Source organism: Nyctereutes procyonoides, unplaced genomic scaffold, assembly GCF_905146905.1.
Source record: "Nyctereutes procyonoides isolate TBG_1078 unplaced genomic scaffold, NYPRO_anot_genome, whole genome shotgun sequence".
NCBI lineage: Eukaryota > Metazoa > Chordata > Mammalia > Carnivora > Canidae > Nyctereutes > Nyctereutes procyonoides.
The window spans coordinates 53,653,708-53,675,434 of record NW_026575046.1 but is presented as its reverse complement, the minus strand read 5'-3'; the positions used below and the strand labels follow the sequence as shown (position 1 = coordinate 53,675,434).

At 38.4% G+C, this 21,727-nt stretch overlaps 1 protein-coding gene across 3 annotated transcripts in view; it reads left to right on the top strand.

The window, feature by feature from the left end:
• The window catches only part of BMPR1A (bone morphogenetic protein receptor type 1A), a 141,371-nt gene that overhangs the window by 40,223 nt on the left and 79,421 nt on the right, over positions 1-21,727 (top strand). The window contains exon 2 of one of the 3 annotated variants that reach the window (XM_055325029.1): positions 19,060-19,164. The exons of the other annotated variants lie outside the window; for them this stretch is intronic. The gene's annotated coding sequence lies outside the window, so the exon portion shown is untranslated. The remainder of the gene's footprint in view (positions 1-19,059; positions 19,165-21,727) is intronic. 3 annotated transcript variants of the gene reach the window in all.

Genomic DNA, 21,727 nt, shown 5'->3' with positions numbered 1-21,727 from the left:
CAGATTTTTTATTCTTCTTGAAAAACTGGATGATAGGCAGCGCAGGTCCTTTGTTCCCAGCCCACAGCAGGCGTGGGGCGCGGGCGCCCTGTTCACTGGCCCTCCCCGGCGACTCCCCTCTGAGCTGACCCCGCGAATCTCCGTCAAAGGCGAGAAATCGGAGATGGACCCGCTGGTATTTTAGGAACAACACGAGTGTATAATTTTCTGAGGAAATAAAGCACATTTTTACACGCGTCTGTCAAAAGACCAGTTTGGGACTTAAGAAAAAACGTATGCTGAGAAGTATGGCCAACACAACTGTGGAAAAGACGTGTAGTGAAAACTCGAACATCAACGGGAATCTTTAAAAAATGAGAATGAAGTCAAGTCAGCGATGCCGCCGTGAGGAAGAGATCCGGCGTCTGTGGGGAGGCATTCCTGGGCCGAAGGTCTCGTGTGTGACCTGCGGGTGTGGCGCGCCCAGGACGGCCCGTGCCCCGACCGCCAGCCGCACCGGGCACCGCCGACCGCCGACCGCCGACGCCCGTGCCCCGACCGCCCTGCTCCGGCGCCGCCGCTCTGTGCGGCGCCGCCCTCCTCCGTGCTCCGTGCCCCCGCGCGGCCCCGTCCCGCCTCAGCCCTGCCGCGGCCCCGGGCACGGCGTAGAGCAGGCCTCGGCCCTCCCCGCGCGGCCCCGTCCCGCCTCAGCGGACCTCACCGCGGCGAAGCTCCCGTGCTGACGCCGTAGGCCCGGCCGCCGTGGGCGCCACACCGCAGGCCCGCAGGCCCCGCAGGCCCCGCAGCCTCCGCAGCCTCCGGCGCCGCGCTCCGGGCCGCGCGGAGGGACCGAGGAGGCGGAGAGCGCGGCCACGTGGGAAGGCCCGCGCTGTGTCGGGAGCACGTCGAGGACACGAGGACGCGGCAGAGAGTGGGCGCGGCTGCGTCACGGCGGCGGGGGCGGGGCTACGCGGCGGGGGCGGGGCCGGGAGCCCAGCGGCTCTTCCCCTCTGGCCCTGCTCAGCGCACCTGCTGTGACGGGGTCAACTCGGGTCACTGGTACCCGCTCGGCTAGAGGAGAAAACCAAGTCGTGTAGGGACTTGTCTTTCTTTACTTAGAGTACTAATTTTATTATTTTACTTTATTTTATTTTATTTTTCTTAAAGATTTTATGTATTTATTCATGAGACACACAGAGAGAGAGGCAGAGACCCAGGCAGAGGGAGAAGCAGGCTCCCTGCAGGGAGCCCGATGCGGGACTCGATCCCGGGACCCTGGGGTCACTCCCTGGGCCGAGGCGGCGCTAACCACTGAGCGCCCGGGGCCCCTAGAATACTAATTTTGAAAATTGGTATCTGGGCTGCGTGGTGGCGCAGTTGGTTAAGCTCCTTCCTTCGGCCCAGGTCCGGGTCCTGGGGCCCTGGGAGCAGGTGGGAGCCTGGCTCCCTGTTCAGCCGGAGAGACCCTCTCCCGTTGCCCCTCCCCCTGCACGAGTGCTCTGTGTTTCAAATAAATAAATAAAACCTTTAAAAAATAAAAATTGATATCCATTTTAGTGACTCAGTATCAACTTATGGGAAGTTCCCTGAATTTTAGATAATTTTTCATTCCAACCAAAGATAGCAATCACAGAAATGTGAAAAAAAGGAGGTAAGTACTTTTGGTTATCCAATAACCTCCTGACCGTTACAGGAAGAGCCAGTTGTCAAAGTGGAAAATTGTTTTCTTTAAAATGAAGTCAAATGCGTAGAATACAACACCCTGATCTTACTGCCCTAGCCACAACCCTAAAAGCATACCGTAGTTGGAATACTGTTGTAGGCTTATTAAGATTGCTGCATAAAACAGGAAAAATTGTATTCAGTGTTATCTCCAATAACAAGTTACATCAGCCTTTCCTTTATGGTTTCTAGTTTTGATGTCAAACTTAGAAATTCCTTCCCCATTGCAATATTATTTTCAACTTGTTTTATAGTTTTACATTTTAACCTTTTATTTATCTGGAATTACTCTTGTGGCATGAGGCAAGGATCCAATTTAAGTTTTTCCCCAAATGGTTACAAAGTTCTCTCAACACCTTTTATTGATTTGAGATGTTGCTTTTATTGTATTCTTCTGCATCTCTGGATCTACCCTTGGTCTCCTGTTATAATTGGTCTCTTGACAGTAGAATCACACTGTTTATATTGATGTTGCTTTCACTATATTTTAAAACTTGGTGAGGCAAATCCTTTTTTCCCAAAAGTGTGGGATATTCCAAAGTTTATTTTTCCAAATGTCTGCAGAGTCCTTTTGTCTGATTCCATTAAAAACCCTGTTAACATTTATTCATTGATTTGGAGAGAACTGACATTTTTATAGTGTATAGTTTTCTAACTCATAAAATGGCATACTTTCCTTTTTTATTAGTCTTTTTGAATCTTAGTGAAGTTTTGGAGTATATTTTTAAGTGCCATTGTGAGATTATTTTTCCTTTATATTTTGTAAACTTCTGTTAATATATGAAGGCCACCTGGGTGGGTCAGTGGCTGAGCATCTGCCTTCGGCTCAGAGCGTGACCCCGGGGTCCTGGGATCAAGTCCTGCATTGAGCTCCCTGCATGGAGAGTGCTTCTCCCTCTGCCTGTGTCTCTGCTTCTGTCTGTGTCTCATGAATAATAAATAAAATCTTAAAAAATAGATTATTAATTATTGTATATTTAAACCAACTCTTTTTCTTTAAACACTTTTTCCATTGATCCTAATGGAGTATTTAAAATATATATAATATCTGTAAATGATGATAACCTTGCTAAATCAATTTTAATGTATTCTCAGTTTGGAGTTTAGTATTAAAGCACTTAATAGGACTAGCGCATTGAGTTTGGTTGTTTTTTTTTTTTTATACATTCTGGTTTTAGAGTGCAAGGTTGGTGTTTGATGATTTTTTTTTTTGAGGTTTGATGATTTCTTCGAACTTTGGTGAACAACAGTGAATACAAGTATTTGTGTTCTTAAAAATCTTCATTTTGTGAAAGTGTATCTGAATAGCTGAATAGTATTTTACTTTAGCATAATACTCTGTAGGTGGTTTTATTGCTGTTTTAATTCTTTTGGGTTTTTTGTTGTTGTTGTTGTTTCTGCTTAGAATAGCAGAAAACTATTTTCTCCCAGTTCTGGAGGCTCACATCCAAAATCAAGTTGTTGCCTAGGCCATACTTTCTCTGAAGGCACTTGGGAAGGCTCTGTTCCAGACCTCTTTGCTTAACTTCTTGTAGCCTCAAGCATTCCTGGGGTTGTAGAAGGCTGTTTTCTCCCTGTTTCTTCTGGACATGTCTGTGTCAAATTTCCTGTTTTTATTTATCTTAAAAGATTTTTAAATATTTTAATTTTAATATTTAGTATTTTTAATATTTTAGAATAATTTTAAGATGTTTTTGACACTTTTCCACATTTGTGTCATTCTCTGATTTTCCCTTTCTTTCATCTGCCTACACACACACACACTCACACTCAATTTTTGATGAACTGTTAGAGAGTAATGTTTAAATATATGATAGCTTTTTACCATTTCTGCTGCATTTTTCTCTTTTACAGGAACAAGGATATTCTCATGTAATCATATTTAGGGTATCAAATTCAGGAAATATAACATTGATATGGTACTTTAATCTACATCTGTCTTCCCCTGTTGTCAGTTGTCTCAACTAAGTCCTTTTTAGAATTTTTTTCCCTGTAGTAGAGGTTTGAATGTGGGATCACATACTGTATTTAGCTCCATGTCCCATTTTGAAACAGGTCCATAGTTGTCTTTTATTTTGTGTGACATTAACAGTTTTGAAGAATATAAATGAGTTATTTTATGCCATATTCCACCATTTGGAGTTATCTGACATGTTTTCATTATTGGATTTAGGTGGTGCATCTCTGGCCAGAATTCTCCATAAATGATAATGTGTCCTTTCTCAGAGTTTCATATTCAGAGGCCTAATATGCTTGTCCTACATTAGTAATGTGAATTTTGATTGCCTGGTCAAGATGTCCATTTTCTCCATTGTATAGTTACTATTTTCCCCCATTAGAACTAATAAACAATCTATAGAGACATACTGTAAGACCATAAAAATTTCTTGTTTCTCATTAAATTTCTCCATAAAATTCCATTTATTTCCTCATAAAATATTGCTAGTGCCTCAGAATGTGACCTTACTTGGAGATACTGTCTTTGCACAGGTCATCAAATTAAAATGATACTATTAGACTGGCCTCTAATTCAATGTGTTCCTTATAAAAAAGAGAAATTGAGGGGCACCTGGGTGGCTCAGTCGGTTAAACAATCGACTCTTGATTTCAGCTCAGGTCATGATCTCAGGGTCATGGGATCAAGCCCCACGTTGGGCTTTGTGATCAGCAGGTAGTGTGCTTGATGATTCTTTCCCTCTCCTTCTGCCCCTCCCCCTGCTATCTGTCTGTCTGTCTCTCGTAAATAAATCTTTAAAAAAATAAAATAAAAAAGGAAAATTGGGACACAAACACGTGAAGATACAGGGGGGAAAATGGTCATCCTCAGTTAACTCACCCCTAGAGTTAACTGGAAAGAATATATAGGAACATTATGTATATAGGCATTAGTTGTTGGTACTGCCTGTCATTGTTTCTAGTCCCTTTCAGTGAACATGTTTAGGAAATACATTTTTAAATTATTTATTTATTTATTTATTTTTTTTTAAAGACGCAGAGTTTTATTAATTTTATTTATTTATTTTTTATTTATTTATGATAGTCACACACAGAGAGAGAGAGAGAGAGAGAGAGAGAGGCAGAGACACAGGCAGAGGGAGAAGCAGGCTCCATGCACCGGGAGCCCGACGTGGGATTCGATCCCGGGTCTCCAGGATCGCGCCCTGGGCCAAAGGCAGGCGCCAAACCGCTGCGCCACCCAGGGATCCCCATTTTTAAATTATTTTTAAAAAAGTTTTAGTTTGTACAAATAACCAATTCTAATCCATCCCCACAGGATTTTTTTTTCCTCCACTCCATATTCTAATTAATTGATTAAGTTTTAAAACTTGATGTCTGTTGTGTGTATACGACAACACATGTAAAATGAAATGTGCAGGTCTTATCTGTACAGTCCAATCAGTATTGAAAAATGCACACATCACTGTAACCCACACCCCTGTCAAGATACTGATCTATAATTTTTTTTTAGATATTTTTTATTTATTTGAGAGAGAGAGCGCACTGGTGGGGAGGAGAGGAAGAAGTGGGCCAGCTCCCAGCTGAGCAGAGAGCTTGACTCAGGGTCTCTGTCCCAGGACCCTGGGATCATGACCTGAGCACAATGAAGGCAGATACTTAACCCACTGAGCCACCAAGGAACCCCTGATCTGTAATTTTTTAGACTGTTATTCATTGTGCATAATACTCATTAACTTTGAGATACTTGATTTTTGAATGCACTTATTCCCCAAATTCCTTTGCATGTTAATTGAACAGGCATAAGCATAAGTGATTTTACTGGTATTATGCTAGTGAAACAGACAAATAAAAAAGGATCATATTCTGTGGCTTAATACAGAAATAATTGTCTCTCACCTGTCATTTGCATTTTATCTTGTTAGAATTGGGCTGCAGAAATATTGAAATTTCTTTAAGGATTATATCACTACATTTTTCTAAATTCCAAGTTGTGATGGTGAAGAAAACAAAGTGTGCATTTCCTTATGAGTGAGTGAAGTAAGTTGTGGTTTCTGGAGTTTTGCCAAGTGTTTCTTAGAATCCTTCTGTCAATTGGTGGCATTGTCCACAGAAATTTATAAGATTCAACACCATCCCCCCCCCCCCTTTTTTTTTAACTGGTGGAACAGGAATAGACTGAGTTGACTGATTTTCAGTGAGGAGACAGAAGTGTGATTTAAAAAGGGTATTTTAGAGTGTAAAATCTGGTTCTTTGAATTAATTTTTTCAGCTGATTCCATAAAACCAGATGGGTAAGATTTTGCAGGACTAGAGAAATGGCCAGAAAGGTGTGAGGGGGAAAGAATTGGCAAAATATATTAATTATGGTAGAAGGACCAGTAATAAATAAAAAGCCAGCCTTTTTCCTATAGGATTCCAAAAACAAATTATCTGTTAGTTAAATACTAAAAAAATAACACTAATAGCTTTACAAATCTCATGGAAGGTGTTAGAATGGATGAGTTTTCAAAGCATGCTTAGCATAAGAAATGAAGGCAGATCTTAATACATCCAAGGATTGTGCATATGATGATTCTTGGATCTGAGTGACTTAGCATCTGAATGAAGAAATTGTTTAGATTAGGAAGAAAAATGTAGCACAGTGAGAAATAAGTAGAGGTGATTAATCATATAAAGTAGTATAAAAGTTGACAATCTTGAACTCATTAATCCACCAAAGACTTAATTAGAAGTCAGTCTGCTAGTGGAAAACCCACTACATTTGATAAGGTTTGTATATGAAAAACATTTGGTTATTAGTACTAACAAACTCATCTGTAATTCTTCCTGAAGTTAAGCTATATATTCTGGAATGTATTTAATTCTATGGTACATATATCTGTGTAATCTGCAGCTACTGATATACTGTTATTCTAAGCATTAAGAAAAAAAAGATAACTATTAAATAATACTATGATATTTTAGGATGTATCCTGATTTTATAGGTTTTTTTTTTTTAAGATTTTATTTATTTATTCATGAGAGACAGAGAGAGAGGTAGAGACACAGGCAGAGGGAGAAGCAGGCTCCCTGCAGGGAGCCCGGTGAGGGACTTGATCCAGCATCCCAGGATCACACCCTGGGCCAAAGGCAGATGCTCAACTGCTGAGCCACCCAGGCGTCCATGATTTTACAGTTGTTAAAATGTGAAAATGGGGATCCCTGGGTGGCGCAGCGGTTTAGCGCCTGCCTTTGGCCCAGGGCGCGATCCTGGAGACCCGGAATCGAGTCCCACATCGGGCTCCCGGTGCGTGGAGCCTGCTTCTCCCTCTGCCTGTGTCTCTGCCTCTCTCTCTCTCTCTCTCTGACTATTATAAATAAATAAAAATTAAAAAAAAAGATTTAAAAAAAAGTGAAAATGTTGGTCCTAGGATTGATGAATTACATTATATTAATAAAATGTAAGAAAAATACACCATTAAGACACACATACTTAAAATAGATTTTTTTAGAGCAGTTTTAAGATTACAGCAAAATTGGGGCCCCTCGAGGCTCAGCAGTTGAGTATCTATCTGCTTTGGGCTCAGGGGTCCCAAGGGTCTTGGGATCGAGTCCCACATCAGGCTCCCCACAGGGAACCTGCTTCTCCCTCTGCCTGAGTCTCTGCCCCTCTCTCTCTCTCTCTCTCTCTCTCTCTGTCTCTTATGAATAAATAAATAAAATCTTAAAAAACAATAGTTTACAGCAAAATAGAGCAGAAGGTACAGAGATTTCCCATGTACCACCTGTTCCTCCATAGCCTCCCCCATTATCAGTAGCCCCCACCAGAGCGGCACATTTGTTATAATTCATGAGCCTGTATTGACACGTCATCACCCTAAGTCCATAGTTTACATTAGGGTTCACTCCTGGTGTTATACATTCTGTGAGTTTAGACAAATGTATAATGACATGTATCTAGCATTAGAGTAACATACAGAATACTTTCACTGTCCTAAAAATCAGTGTTTTGCCTATTCATTCCTGTTGCCTAACCTTGACAACCTTTGATCTTTTTACTGACTCCATAGCATTGCCTTTTCAGAAAGCCCCCTAATTGGAATCATACAGTAGGTAGTCTTTCAAATTTACGTAGTAATATGCATTTAAGTTTTCTCCATGTCTTTTCATGGCTTGATAGCTCGTTTCTTTCTAGTGCTGAATAATAGTCCATTGTCTGGATGCACCACAGCTTATTTATCCATTCATCTACTGAAGGATGTCTTGGTTGCTTCTACTTTTTGGTAATTATGAATAAAGCTGCTATAAATATCCTTTTGTAGGCTTTTGCGTGGACATAACTTTTTAACTTATTTGGAACACCAAACAGCATGATTTCTGGATTATATGCTAATAGCATGTTTAGTTTTGTAAGAAATTGTTAACACTCTTATTAGAGTGTGGCTGTGCCATTTTGCATTCCCATCAGTAATGAACGAGTTCCTTTGCTCCGTATTCTTATCAGTGTTTAGTACTGTCAGTGTTTTGTATTTTGGCTATTCTAATAAGTGTGTAGGAACATCTCTCTGATGGTTGTTTTAATTTGCAAATCCCTGGTGACGTAAGATATTGAACATCTTTTCAGGTGCTTATTTGCCATCTGTACAACTTTATTGGTGGTTTTTGTCTTCTGCCCATTTTTAAATTGGGTTGTTTTCTTATTGTTGAGTTTTTAACAGTTCTTTATATATTTTATTTTTTTATTTATTTTTTTTTTTATTTTTATTTTATGATAGTCACAGAGAGAGAGAGAGGCAGAGACACAGGCAGAGGGAGAAGCAGGCTCCATGCACCGGGAGCCCGATGTGGGATTCGATCCTGGGTCTCCAGGATCGTGCCCTGGGCCAAAGGCAGGCGCCAAACCGCTGCGTCACCCAGGGATCCCTCTTTATATATTTTAGAAAATAATCCTCCGATATATCTTTTGCAAATATTTTCTCTTGGTCTGTGGCTTGTTTTCTCATTCTTTTGGCAGTGTATTTTACAGAGCAAAAGTTTTTAATTTTAGTGAAGCCCAGCTTATCAAGTATTTCTTTACTGGATTGTGCTTTGGTGCTGTATATAACAAGTCTGTTGATGTGATGGATTACGTTAATTGATTTTTCAAATATTGAGCCAGCGTTGCATATCTAGGATACATCCCATGTGATTGTGGCATATAATTCTTTTTTTTTTATAAGTTTTTATTTATTTATGATAGTCACACACAGAGATAGAGAGAGAGAGAGAGGCAGAGACACAGGCAGAGGGAGAAGCAGGCTCCATGCACCGGGAGCCCGACGTGGGACTCGATCCCAGGTCTCCAGGATCGCGCCCTGGGTCAAAGGCAGGCGCCAAACCGCTGCGCCACCCAGGGATCCCTATAATTCTTTTTATACATTGTTGGATAATACTCTGTTCAGGACTTCGTATATATGTTTATAAAATATATTAGTCTAATTTTATTGTAATATCTTTTTGGTTTTGGTATTAGATTAATGCTGGCCTATAGCCGGAATTAGAAGTATTCCCTCTGCTTTTATTTTTTAGATAAGATTGTGGAGAATTGGTAACATGTCTTCATGTTTGCTAGAATTCACTAGAGAACTCATCAGAACCTGATGTTTGCTGTCTTAGAAGGTTATTAATTATGATTCAGTTTCTCTAGTAGATACATGCCTATTCAGATTGTCTATTTCTTCATTTGTGAGTTTTGACACATTGTGTCTTTCAAAGAATTGGTCCATTTCATCTAAGTTATCTAATTAGTGGGCATAGAAAGGTTCGTAGGTTTTCCTGATTATTCTTTTGATGACTGTGGGATCTGTAGTAATACCCCTTCTTTCATTTATTCTTTTTTTTGGAAATGTTTTTAAATATATTTTAAAAATATTTCTATTTATTTGAGAGAGAGAGAGCATGAGTTGAGGGAGGAACAGAGGAAGAGGGACAAGCAGATTCTACTCTGAGCGCAGGCTGATGCAGGGATCAGTCTTATGATCCTGAGGCCATGACCTAAGGGAAGTCAAGAGTTGGATGCTCAGCCAATGAGCCACCCAGGCACCCAACCCCTCTTTCACTTCTGATATTAATTTGTGTCATTTATCTTTTTATCAATTTTACTGGTCTTTTCAAAGAACCAGCTTTTGGTTTCATTGATTTATTTTTTCCTGTTTATTTCCTGCTTCAGTTTCATTTTTTTCTGCTCTAATTTTTTTTTCATTTGCTTATTTGGATTTAATTTACTTTTCTTAGTTTTTTTTTTAGGTGGCAGCTTATATTTTTTATTTTAGATCTTTTTTTTTCTGATATATACATACATTCAGTGCTATCATTTTTCCTCTAAGTACTGCTTTTACTGCATCCCACATATTTTGAAAAGTTATATTTACGTTTTCATTTAGTTCAAGTTATTCTAAATTTCTCTTGAGATTTCTTCTTTGGCCTGTTTTAATTTAGAAGTTCATTGTTTAATATAAGTATTTTCGGATTTTCCAGCTATGTTTCTGTTTGTTTTTTTTTTTTTTCCCTAGTTTAATTTTATTGTGGTCTGAGAAGAGACCTATGGATTCTGATAAATTCATTAAGGTATATTTTATGGCTCAGAATTTGTGGTCTGTGTTGGTGAATGTTCCATCTGAACTTGAGAATCATATGTTTTCTACCAATGTTGGATAAAGTAGTTGATAGGTATCAATTATATCCAGCTTATTAATGGTGCTGTTGAGTTCAGCCGTATTCTTACTGTTATTTTCTGTCTTATCTGTCCATTTCTGTGATAGAGGGGTATTGAAGTCTCCACTTATAATAGTGGATTCATTAGTTTTTCTTTGCAATTCTGTCAGCTTCTGTGTCATGTATTTTGATGCATTATTGTTAAGTGCATCCACATTAAGGATTGTTGTGTCTTCTTGGAGAGTTGATTGCTTTATCATTATGTAATTCTCCTGTTTATCTCTGATAACTTATATTGCTCTGAAGTCTACTATGTCTGAAATTATTATTTTTTAAGATTTTATTTATTTATTCATGATAGTCGCAGAGAGAGAGAGAGGAGAGAGAGAGAGAGGAGAGGCAGAGACACAGACAGAGGGAGAAGCAGGCTCCATGCAGGGAGCCCGACGTGGGATTCGATCCTGGATCTCCAGGATCGTGCCCTGGGCCAAAGGCAGGTGCTAAACCACTGTGCCACCCACAGATCCCTGTCTGAAATTAATATAGCTATTCCCACTTTCTTTGATTAGTGTTAGCATGGTGTATTTTTCTCTATCCATTTACTTTTTTTTTTTTTTTTTTTTTAAGATTTATTTCAGTGAGAGAGAGAGCACAATGGGCAGGGGCAGAGGAAGAGGGAGAGAGAAACTCAAGCAGATTCCACAGTAAGCATGGAGCCCAACACAGGACTTGATCTCACAACCGTGAGAGCAGACTTGAGCTGAAACTAAGAGAGTCAGTCACTCAACCACCCAGGTACCCCTCCATACATTTACTTTTAATATACATATTTAAAGTAGGTTTATATTTAAAGTAGGTTTCTTGGGGTGCCTGGGTAGCTCAGTTGGTTAAGCGTCCAACTCTTTTTTTTTTTTTAAAGATTTATTTATTTATTTATGATAGAGAAAGAGAGAGGCAGAGACACAGGAGGAGGGAGAAGCAGGCTCCATGCCAGGAGCCCGACGTGGGACTCGATCCCGGGACTCCAGGATCGTGCCCTGGGCCAAAGGCAGGTGCTAAACCGCTGAGCCACCCAGGGATCCCCAAGTCCAACTCTTTATTTTGACTCAGGTTATGATCTCAGGATCGTGAGATAGAGCCCTGCTTTGGGCCCTGCGCTTAGTGGGGAGTCTGCTTGAGATTGTCTCACTCTCCCTTTGTCCCTCCTCCTGCTCAAGCACACACACACACACACACACACACACACTCTCTCTCTTTAAAATAAATCAGTCTTTTAAAAAGTGGTTTTTTTGTAGGCCACATATAATTGGATCTTGGTTTTTGATTTATTCTGACACTCTCTGTCTTGTAATTTGTGTATTTTAGACTTTTTTTTAATTTTATTTTTTTATTTTTGTATTTTAGACTTTTGATGTTGAAGTGACATTGATGTGATTAATATTTACCATATATGTTATTGCTTTCTATTCATTGCCCCTTGTTGTCTCCCTCTTTTAGTCTTTTGTGTTTTTTTTTAATATTAATTATTGAAGTGTAGTTGACATACAGTGTTAATATTAATTTTAGGTGTACAGCATACTGATTCAGCAGTTCCATACATTACCTTTGCTCCCTGTAGTGTCACGTAAGACTATATTACAATATTGTAAATATTCCTTATGCTATACTTTTAATATGTGTGACTTATTTATTTTATAATTGGAAGTTTCTATCTCTTAATCCCCTTCACTTATTTTTACCCATGCCCCCACCTCCCTACCCTCTTACAACCACCAGTTTGTTCTCTGTATTTTTTAGTCTGTTTCTGTTTTTTGTTTGTTCATTTGTTTTGCTTTTTGTATTCCACATTTAAGTAAAGTCATATAATATTTTGTCATTCTCTGATTTATTACACTTAGCTTAATACCCTCTAGATCCATCCGTATTGTCACAAATGGCATGTCATTCTTTTATATGGCTGAGTAATATTCCATTGTATATACATATATATTACATCTTCTTTATCTGTTGACAGACATGTGGCTTGCTTTCATACTTTGTCTTTTTTTTCCCCATACTTTGTCTATTATAAATAATGCTACAGTGGACATAAGGGTGCATATATCTTTCAAATTAGTGTTTTCATCTTTTTTGGGTAGATAGTAGTGGAATTACTAGGTTGTATGACATTTCTCTTTTTAATTTTTTAAGGAACCTCTATACTGTTTTCCACAGTGGTTGCACCAATATACATTGCCACCAGGTGTGCACAAGGGTTCTCTTCTCTGCGTTTTTGCCAACACATTATTTCTGGTGATTTTGATAGTAGCATTATTACTGGTAGGTTGTATATAGTTGTGCTTTTGATTTGCATTTTTCTGATGGTTAGTGATGTTGAGCTTTTCATGTGTCTGTGGGCTCTGTATGTCTTCTTCGGAAAAATGTCTATTCAAATCTTCTGCCCATTTTTAATTGGATTATCTTTTTGATGTAAAGTTGTATAACTTCTTCATATATTTTGGATCTTAACCCCATATTGTATATATCATTTGCAAATATCTTCTCCCACTCGGTAGGGATGCCTTTTTGTTTTGTTGATTCTTTCTTTTGCTATGTAAAGGCTTTTTATTTTAGTAGTTTATTTAGTAGTTGCGGTAGTTTATTTTTGCTTTTGTTTTCCTTGCTTGAGGAGATATATCCATAAATATGTTGCTAAGGCCACTAAGAGATTACTACCTATGTTTTCTTTTAGGAGTTTTATGGTTTCAGGTTTCATATTTAGATTTTTCTTTTGTGGTTTTATTTGAGCACATATAATGTGATTTCATTTTCTCTCCTTTCTTACTGTATCTGTTATACTTTTTTCTTTTTAACTTTTTTTAGTAGTTTCCCTTGAGTTTTTAATATATATTTACAGTTACCCCAAGACTATTTCAGATAACACCGTTCTGCTTTACAGATAGTGCAGGTACCTTATAATAGCAAAATATAATCCTGATTCTTCCATTATGTCTTTTGTATCATTGCTTTTACTCATTTCATTTATATATAGCACATACATGTGTATACACATACATATATGTGAGCATACATAATTGATTGCATTGTCGCTGTTATTGTGAATAACTTGTTATCTGTTAGATCAATTAAGAATTAGAAAAATGAAGTTTTAAATTTTCCCTTCACTTATTCCTTCTCCAGTCCTCTTCCTTTCTTTATTTTGATCTGGGTTTTGGAACTATATCATTTTCCTCCTCTCTAAAGAACTTCTTTTTAACATTATCTGCAAGGCAGGTTTACTGGTGACAGATTGCCTCACTTTTGTACAGCTAATAAAAATCTCCATTTCTCCTTCACTTTTGAAGAATAATTCACAGGCTGTGGAATTCAAAGTTGGTGGGTTGTTTTTGTGTTTTTTAAGTAGTCTCCATACCCAGCATGAAGCCCAGTGCAGGGCTTGAAATCATAACCCTGAGATCAAGAACTGAACTGAAATCAAGAGTTGAATGCTTAACTGACTGAGCCATCCAGGTGCCCCAGTGGTTTTTGTTGTTGTTGTTGTTTTGATATCTTAAGTGTTTCATTCCAGGGTGCCTGGGTGGTGCAGTCAGTTAAGAGACTCCTGGTTTCAGGAGTCATGATCTCAGGGTTGTGAGATGGAGCGCTGTATAGGGCTCTGCAACTTGGAATCTGCTTAAACTGTCTCCCTCTCCCTCTGTGCCCCTTATCCCCCCACCCCAACCCTGTGGATGCACTGTCTCTCAAATAAATAAAATATTTATAAAAAGTGTTTCATCTTACTCTTTTTGTTTGCATGATTTCTGAGAAGTTAGATGTAATTCTTATCATTGCTCCTGTATACATAAGGTGGGTTTTTTTTCCTGTGTCTCCCTTAAAGTTTTAATTTCTTGATCTGTGGCTTTCTGTAGTTTGAAAATGAGCTTTCTAGGTGTAGTTTTTGTTTTGTTTTGTTTTTTTTGTTTTTTTTTTTTTTTTTGCATTTATCCTGCTTGGTGTTCTCTGAACTTCCTGGATCTGAGGTTTGGTCTTTGACATTAATTTGGAAAAATTTTCAGTTATTAGTGTTGCAGATATTTCTTTCCTCTTCCTTCCTTTTCCTTTTCTATTATTTCTTTGATATTCCTGTTATATGTGTGTTACACTTTTTGTAGTTGTCCCACAGTTCTTTGATATTCTTTTTAAAAATCTTTTTCAGCCTTTTTTTTTGGTTTGCTCTTCAGTTTTGAAGATTTTTTTACTGAGATAAATCCTCAAGCTCAGAGATTTTTTTCCATAGTCGTGATTGGTCTAGTAAGCCCATCAAACACAGTCTTCTGTTTTTGTTACACATTTCATTTTGCTTCTTTCTTAGACTGTCCATCTCTTTGGCTTTATATTATGTATCTGTTCCCATCAGAGTCCATAGCACATTAATTGTAGTTGTTTTAAATTCCCAGTGTGATAATTGTGTTATCTCTGCCATATCAGAGTCTGGTTCTCATGTTTGCTCTGTCTCTTTAGACTGGTTTTTGCCTTTTAGTGTGCCTTGTCATTTTTTCTTGTTGGCTATACATGATGTACTGGGTAAAAAGAAACTGCTATAAATAGGCCTTTAGTAGTGCGATATTAAGGTATGGTAGGGGGGTGGAGTGGAAGTGTTCTATAGTCTCATGATAAGGTCTCGTTTTTTTTAGTGAGCCTGTGCCTGTGGACTGTGAACCTCCTAGGTGCTTCTTAGCTATTTTCCCCTCCCCCACGTGGAAGGCTAGCTTGGACTAGAGTTTGGCATTTCCCTTAACCTAGGCTTCTTAGGCTTTGAAAGAACCCTTATAATTTAGGTTCTGTTAAAACAGTTTTTCTTGAAAAGGAAGGCCTTAAGATTAACAGAATGCTTCTGGGGTGCCTGGCTGGCTCAGTCTCTAGAGCATTTGACTCTTGATCTCAGGATCATGAGTTCAAGCCCCATGTTGGGTGTGGAGCTACTTAAGAGGAAAAAGAAAAAAGAATAACCGTGTTCTGATGTATTTCAAAACAGTACTTTGTCCCCTTTTTCTGGCAGAATAACAAGGGGATTTTTCTTTGATATTCTCTGTGATGGCCTGGTAGAGGTCCTGAAGGTTAAACTCATAAAGTTTGGGGGCCCCCTATGACTGAATCCCTCATTATAGTTTTTAAAATGTTGAAATGGGGATCGCTTGGTGGCTCAGCGGTTTAGCGCCTGCCTTTGGCCCAGGGCGCGATCCTGGAGACCCGGGATCGAGTCCCACGTCGGGCTCCCGGTGCATGGAGCCTGCTTCTCCCTCTGCCTGTGTCTCTGCCTCTCTCTCTCTCTCTCTCTCTCTCTCTCTCTCTGTGACTATCATAAATAAATAAAAATAAATAAAAATAAAAAATAAAATGTTGAAATGGCTCCCTATCTTCTCTGAAGGTGATTGATTCGCTTCTTTTCTCTTCTCTTTCCTCCTCCTCACCTTCTTCTCTTACTTCTTCTCTTTTATCTTTCACCATAAATTTAAACACATTCGATGGGATTCAATCTTTTGCAAATCTTAAACTTGCTAAAGCTAAAACTACCCCATCTTTGGCTATAAGGAGTCTCTTCAGGTTGGCTCCAGAGTCTTCTTGACATCATTCAAATAATTGTTGATTAGTTTTTTTTTCTGCCTTATAAAACAAGACATTCCACAAACATCTTGAAAATTTTCTGTCTCAAACATGAAATATTTCCATGAAGCTTGATTTCTTTCATTGGGAAGAAGTATTTCAAAACTATGATCTGGACTCTTGGGTTGCTCATTGATACTGTTTGATTTTTGTTTCTAGGTCTTTTCAGTGAATAGTACTAGGAAATAGAGATTGGGAATTGTGGTTTTCAGGGAGTGATAAACTACTCCGTAATTACTCATTTATCACATTCTATATCTGACAGTTTCACAATAACAAAATTACTATATCCATCACCAATATTATTGAAAAGAGTTAACATTTTTTTCATATGGTCTTCATTTCTTGATAATTATGCTCTCTATATCATCAGGTCATATCACCATTATGTACCATCACTTTTTTCCTTTTCATCATCTTTTAATCTACAAGTTACTACTTAATGCTCACCTCCAGAGTCATGTGAATGTTCCTCTAATCATATTGACTCTTTGAAGCTTATTCTTTAGTTGATTTCTCTAGAAAGACTAATGAGAACATTATTCCCTGAGTTTTTGTGTGATAATAATATGTTTTGTTTATATTTGAAAATTAGTCTTACTGGCTGTAAAATTCTTGGCTCTCATTTTGTTTCCTTGAGTATTTTAACTTTTTTCTGACATAAAGTGTTGCTTTGTGGAAAATCTGTTGATAATGTAATTTTCTCTTCCTTATAAGTTACTTGACATATTGGCCCAGATGTTCAAATAATTTCTAATTCTTTTAAAAGATCTGTAATTTTACTGTAATATGTCTTGGTGTTATTTTGTGTCCATATTCTCAAGTGTATTCATTCTGTGCCTTAAACATGTGGTTTTAAATCTTACTTTAGAAAAATTTCTTTGAATTAGTTTTTAATGTTTTTGTATAGTTTTTAGTGTTTAGTTCCCTTTCTTGGGTTTTCTTCTGTGATTACTATTTATATAAAAGAACAATTTTTGTCACTTTTCCTAGAATCCTTTTATTTCTTCATTAAAATATTTTAAAATTATTTTTAGGGCAGCCTGGGTGGCTCAGGGGTTTAGCGTCACCTTCAGCCCAGGCCGTGATCCTGGGGACCCGGGATCGAGTCCCACGTCAGGCTCCCTGCATGGAGCCTGCTTCTCCCTCTGCCTGTGTCTCTGCCTCTCTCTCTCTCTCTCTCTCTCTCTCTCTGTCTCTCATTAATAAATAAATAACATCTTTTTTAAAAATTATTTTTAGGATTGGAATACTTTTTGTATTACCTGTTGTGTTTATTTATTCTTGTGCTTTTTGTTTTTAGTCTTTATGTCTGAAACAAAATTCCTAAAATTCTTTTTTGAGTCATGTTCTCACATTTCTGAGTTTCTCCAATTCTGATGTTGTTTTTTATGCCTTATATAATTTACGTAATGCTTTTACCTTTTTCGTAGGTTATAGTTTATCAGTTTTGTGTTGGTGCTCTTCTGGTTGGCTTTAGTTGTGTATAAAGGATGTTGGTTAGCCTTATAATAACTTGTATAAGACTTGAATCTGGAAACTTTCTCCTGGGTCATTTTGAAATTAGTTTTCCTGGATGTTTAAGAGGAAATAATAGTGATACAGGAAAGCATTTTTGACTTGACTGAATTGTTTTCGATTGTGTTTGAGGAGACGGCCGATCCTGGTTCTGCCGCTGTCCCTTACTCCTCCTTGAGCCCTCTCTTTCTTTTGTCTCAGCTTTTCTGTTCAGTTTTGTTTTTATTCCTACAGTTTCTTCTTCAGAGTAAGGCTCTGTCCTGGATGGGAGGGAGGCCTGGTGGGTATTTTCCAAGTTCAGACAGGTTGGACAACCATGTCAACTTCAAACCATTTGCTGTCAGGCTCTTTGACATTATCTGCAGTTGGATCATCAACTCTTACACCTTCCGCAGTTTTCCTTGTATTTTCAAATTTGCCTGCTGTTCTCTCCAGTGAATACCTCCTTGCTGTTTAGCCTATAGAGGTACATGCTAGCAAGCAAACTGGATTTTACCCCTGCCCATGTCCCAGAATTGCAGGTATAGTTCTATGTAACAGGGATAAGATTTCAGGCTAAAAACTGGTTTAAAACTCTGTATAAGAAACAGTTATGCTCTGGAATCTAGGGGTTAGATCTTCTGTCTCACGCTTGTCCGCATAGTCAGGTGCCTGCCTGTGGTAATGACTTCTTAGTGCTCTTTCACATCCACTTCTCCTTTCATTCCAAGCATATGGGAACATTTAATCCCTTTGTTTCCTTGAAGTTAGATGGGTATCATGTGACTGATCTGGCCAGTGGACTTTCAGGGGAAGTGTGTGTCGCTTCTGGGTTGACATAGTGAAAGGCCCATGAAGATTTTCTGGTCTTTTTTTCTTTTTTAAACTTAGGAAGTACCTAGCCATGTGTTTTCATTTGACACAAGAACAAGATGATCAGCCTGGATGACTGTGAAGCAGACGCTGCCTGCCCCGTGTTGGACATTTTACATGAGACAGAAGTAAACTTCTGTTATGTTGAGTTGTTGAAATTTTGGAGTTGTCTGCTACCCTAGCATGACTTAGACTGTACTATTTAGAATAGTAGCCACTAGCCACATGTAGCTGCTGAACAATTAACATGTGGCTAGTACTAACTGAGGTTGTGCTAAATCTCAAGTATAAATCTAAATCTAGAGTACACACCAGATTTGTAAGTGTGAAAAACATAGAAAATGTCAAAGTAATAATTTTTTATTTATTACATTGAAATACCATTTTAGATCTGTTGGGTTAAATAAAATATATTAAAATTAATTTCCACTCTTTCTCTTCTCATGAGGGTATTAGAAAACTTAAAGTTTTACATGTGGTTGCACTTAAAACATTATGTTTATCTTGGACAGTGCTAGACTCTTCCTGGACTTATTCAATATCCTAACAGAAATTGAGTGTTTGTCTAGAGAAACTACACAGGTGAGACTCCAGATTTGGAGAAAATACAGAAAAAGAGTACACTATAAATGGGGTTAAGCAGAAGTCTCCTTGATGGATCAGGAGATGTGTCCTTACTTTCTGTCCCATGTCCCTTTCCTAACCTGTTTGTAGAACACTGGCAGTCAGAGGAGACCGACTTTTCTACGAAACTGAATGACTCCAGAGAAGAGAGCCACAGAGCCTGACATTTGAAGGTCTTCGTATGTGCACAACCAGGTGACTGCCCAGTTACGCTGTGGTGAAGGCTACTAGCTAATAAATCCGTCCTGTACCCACAGGGTTGTCCAGCAGGGTCCTTGTGTTTCACTCTTACATGGGCAGCACTTAATGCTACTTATTTTTTTAAAGCTGCTTTAGAAATTTAGTACAATTACTAAAAATACCATGTTTCATAATGATCTACCTGTTTAGGGAGAACTTTTCAATTATACAAAGTTTATACATAAATAATATATGCAAAAATCTTTGCAACTTGATTTTTCCTAGAAAACTACCTTCTTACTGTCAAATTTGAAATTTATGGTTGAACTCTGGTGCTGCTTTTGACAATTCATGTCATCTAGAAGCGAAAGCATATCAGTTTCATAGACTACTACAGTGGTTGTTAACCTAGGGATTACTAATAAGGGGATAATCTCCAGGCATACCGTGAATTCTCTCGTTTTTGAGTGGTGCAGATTCATGTGCATGCTAACTGTGGGGAAGAAGTGATTTTCCCAGCTCCCTGCAGTACTTTCTCTTATGGTCATGCGATCGTTAGATTCTTATTCCTCGTTCTGGCAAATTAGTGAATCTAGTTGCTGTCCAGCATTTTGTGCCAGGCCCCATACCTCTCTCTCTCTGTGCCTAACCTCCACCCTTTCAGTTTTGGAAGATGAATTCACTTTATATTTTCTAGAGAAGTTTGAAGGCCAAATGTAAGTTCTGATTTCTTTTCTCCATCTCAAAGATCTCTTTTTATGAGTTTTTTTTCTTCTCTTCTGTTTCACAAGTAGTGCTTCCTTTTTTCTAAGGCTGCATCTTTATTTATCTTTTGAGACCTTCCTCTCCTTGTCTCTTTCCATCCCTGACAGACTATTTCCAGTTCAATTACTGCCCTGAACAAATTCCTTTCAAATTAAAAACAAACCAACAAAACCTTCCCTTGACACTATTACCTCGAGGCAATGTGCCATTTTTTTCACCTCCAAACCCCTCAAAATCTCAGTCTGTACCAGAATAGCCCTATCTTTTTTTTTTTAAGACTTTATTTATTCATGAGACACACACACACACACACACACACACACACACACAGAGGCGGAGACAGGCTGAGGAGAAGCAGGCTCCATGCAGGGGGCGGGCTTAGGGCTCCTTCCTGTCCTGGGTCTCCAGGATCACTCCCTGGGCTGAAAGCGGTGCCAAACTGCTGAGCCACCCGGGCTGCCCAACCTCCCCCCCCCCCATTGTTTTTTTTGTTTTGTTTTGTTTTGTTTTTGTTTTTTTACATTTTCCTTGCCATTGTCTTTGAATTTGCCAGTGACCCATTTAGCAAATTTAGCAGCTTCTTCCATGTTTTATTATTGGTCTCTTCTGAAGTATTTGGAATTGTTACTATCTTTCTACCTATTTTTTTTATAAGAACTTCACTTAAAGTTGCCTTGCAATACAAAACATGAAAAATACAGAAAAAGTATAAAGAAGATAATTATCCATCATAATACCACCTCTCAGAGATACCCACTATTAAATTTGGAGCCATATCTGTTCCATTTTTTAAAAAAATGTATTAAGCAAAAGCAAATTCATATTGTATCTGCTTTTTTTATGTTTTAAGATTTTACTTATTTATTTATTTAAAGAGAGAGTGTGTGTGTGCTCAGTGAAGGGCAGAGAGGGAGGGAGAGAGAAAGGGAGAGAATCCCAAGCTGACCCTGCTGAGTGAGGGGCCTGTTGTGGGGCTCCAACTCACGACCCTGAGATCATGACCTGAGCTGGAACCAAGTCGGATGCATTTACAAATATGTGCAACCATCACCATAGTCATTTAGAACATTTTTATCACCTCAAAGTGAAACCTTGTACCCTTTAGCAATCACTTCTCTCTCCATAAGTTGTTATTTTAATGTAGTATTTTATATTTATACTCTTGTTATATCATGGCCAGTTGGTCCAGAATTTGGAAACAGAAAATACAGTAGTTCCCCTCTTATCACAGTTTGAGTTTTTGCAATTTCCGTCATCTGTGGTAAACTGAGGTTGGGAAGCAGATGTCAGGTCGTAGCCTAACACTATGTCACATTGCCTGCATTATCCACCTCACTTCATCTCATTACGTAGACTTTTTATTCTCTCACACCATCACAAGAAGGGTACGTACAGCACAGTAAGATCCTTTGAGAGAGACCACATTCACATAACTGTTAATACAGTACATTGTTATAATTATTCTATTTTATTATTAGTTATTGTTATTAACTGGTTACTGTGCCTAATTTATAAATAAACCTCATCATAGACACATAAAAGAAAAAAAGACAGTATATGTAGGAATTGGTACTATATATGCTATCAAGCATCTACTGAGGGGTCTTGGAACATATTCCCTGCGGAAAAGAGGTACTACCATGTGGTTTAGGATTAAAGCTCAGTCTTCGGAGTCTGACTGACCTGGTTTAAAATCACAGCCCTACTACAGACTGCGAGACTTTGGAGGGGTTACTTAACCACTCAGCCTCAGTTTCTTACCTATTATGTGGAATTAGAAGTACCTGCCACATAAATTAGTTTTGAGGATTAA